Source organism: Gopherus flavomarginatus, chromosome 11, assembly GCF_025201925.1.
Source record: "Gopherus flavomarginatus isolate rGopFla2 chromosome 11, rGopFla2.mat.asm, whole genome shotgun sequence".
Lineage (NCBI taxonomy): Eukaryota > Metazoa > Chordata > Testudines > Testudinidae > Gopherus > Gopherus flavomarginatus.
The window spans coordinates 16,876,195-16,878,405 of record NC_066627.1 but is presented as its reverse complement, the minus strand read 5'-3'; the positions used below and the strand labels follow the sequence as shown (position 1 = coordinate 16,878,405).

The following is a 2,211-nucleotide window of genomic DNA, read 5'->3' as shown; positions in this document are numbered from 1 at the left end:
CTCCAGGACACATGACAGGCAGGTTCACCAGAGAGTTGCATCCTCCGTAGAGTGTATTGACCGAGCTCCTTGAATCTCTGCATTCCCCACCCAGGACTTTCTCTTCCCCCACTCCCTCTATTTCAGGAACTCCCTGCTACTCTCTGCAATCTCTTCTCTGCCTCCTCGGTCCTCCGAGCTCAAGGAGAGGAAATCCAGAGCTGGGGCGTGGGCATTCGTCAGCGTCGGAAGCCTTCCCAGGGAGGGGAGCCACCTTTCTGCCCCCTCCGCTCGTTAGCATTGTTATGAATTGTTGCTGTAGCACCTTGGTGGCGAGTGGGGGCTCAGGACCCTGTTGTGCCAGGTGCTGTACAAACACAGATCAGAAAAGTGGGTCCCTGCCCCACGGAGCTTGCAATGAAAACATAAGAGAAGAGCTGAGAGGTGGAAAGACATGGGGCAGGACAAGGGAACCCCCAGACGATGTTTGTACCCATGACGGGCGTTGGCCTCAGCAACCGAACCGCTGTCCTGATTTTTGGGGGCCTCCGGCAAAGGTGAGTTGTGAGGCAGTATCCGAAGGAGGGCGAAGAGACGGTTTTGTTGCTGTGCCCAGGGAGCGCAGCCCTGGTGGGAGGAAGCAGGAAGGGGCCTGTTTGAAAAGGGGGCCAGCGGAGGAAGGTGGCCAGTGACAGGGAGTGAGAGGAGACAGGTCAGCCGAGAAGGACCTTGGAGGTGGAGCCAGGCAGCTGATGGCTGATACGCCCCTGACAAACCCAAGGGCTTGGCTGTTGGCGGAAATGAAAACTCGTCAATTAAAACGGTACGGGAGGAAAAGGAAAAGAAGGAATGGAAGTAGGTGCTGGGAAGCGTGCAGAGGAAAGCGACGGACTAGCCGGGTTCAAAGGCGACTGACGGAGGTCTCCAATCTGATCACACACAAATCACCATGTGACCCTTCCTTCAAATATATATATATAATTGGAGATATTCCAATCTCCTAGAACTGGAAGGGACCTTGAAAGGTCATCGAGCCAGCGGGTACCAAGTCCAGCCCAGGCTCAAAGGCCAGTGGGTGATAAAATGATTAACTGAGGCTGAAGGTACAAATCCCACAGCCGTTGGGAGTCCGCAGGTCTCCCCAGTGACAGGGGAACATGGTGCAATTCAGCATTTATGGAACAATCTCGCTTGGAAGAATGATCGGCAAGAAGCCAGCCCTGGATGGAGGCAGGGAAATCCACCACAGCCTTAGCACAGCTGGCGCACCATCCCGAGCAGAACCCTGTGGGTAACTAGAGACAAGAACAAGCCTTTTGATGGCCTGAGGCTGAGGTGTCAGCCTGAGTAACATCCAGTGGCTGGGAGTTGTGTGGGCTAATGCTAACCCTGGAGACTCCCATGAGGGGTGGAGCCTGCTGGGCAAAGGGAGGCAGCTATTGAAGAAGCAGAGATGCTGGAGGGCAAAGTGACACATCTCAGCTCAGAGAGGAAACCACAACAAGCATTTTCATCTGGCTCGTTGGTCTAGGGGTATGATTCTCGCTTTGGGTGCGAGAGGTCCCGGGTTCAAATCCCGGACGAGCCCAGTGTTTGTCCTTTTGCAACTGACCTTTAGAAAACAGATAGGGTGAGGGGCAGCTCCGGGGTGGGTAAGTGCAGTTGTGAAGGTGGGCTAATGAGCTGGAGTGGGGCCTGTAACTGAGTAGTGCTGGGGAAGCTTGGATAGGTTAGAAAGCCCTGCTGTGTTGGTGACTATATTGGGTACCTAACTCCCATAGGCTCCTTTGAAAATTACTCTGAATGTTGAAATCCATCCTCTGTACACACTAGTCTGTGAAATCCCTCTAAGGCTCTGAGGGGCCCTGGGGATCTCCAGACCAGCTGTTCTCTGCCTTCACTGTGTTATCCTCAGCACAACACAGTCTGCCTGAGCAGGCCCACGTCATGTGCCCTCCCTGCAGAGGCCTGATCAGCATCAGAAAATTGTTTAACTACGTCACACAGGGGTGTGAAAGATCCACACCTCTGAGCAGCCTGGTTAAGCCGACCCATGTGCCTCTGGAGACAGTGTTGGGTTGTCACAGCTGTGCAGCTGCAGCACTGCAGTGTAGACACACCTCAACCTAGCAGCTGCTTCTTGGGGAGGTGGTTAACCATGCTGCTGGGAGAACCACTCTGGGCGACATAGGTGCGTCTACACTGCAGCACTGCGGCTGCGCAGCTGTGACG

The 2,211-nt window shown here is 54.5% G+C and overlaps 1 non-coding gene across 1 annotated transcript; it reads left to right on the top strand.

The window, feature by feature from the left end:
- The first annotated feature begins 1,495 nt into the window (after positions 1-1,495).
- Positions 1,496-1,567, top strand: TRNAP-UGG (transfer RNA proline (anticodon UGG)). Its single transcript has one exon. It is a non-coding gene; the product is annotated as a tRNA-Pro (tRNA).
- The last annotated feature ends 644 nt before the right edge of the window (positions 1,568-2,211 follow it).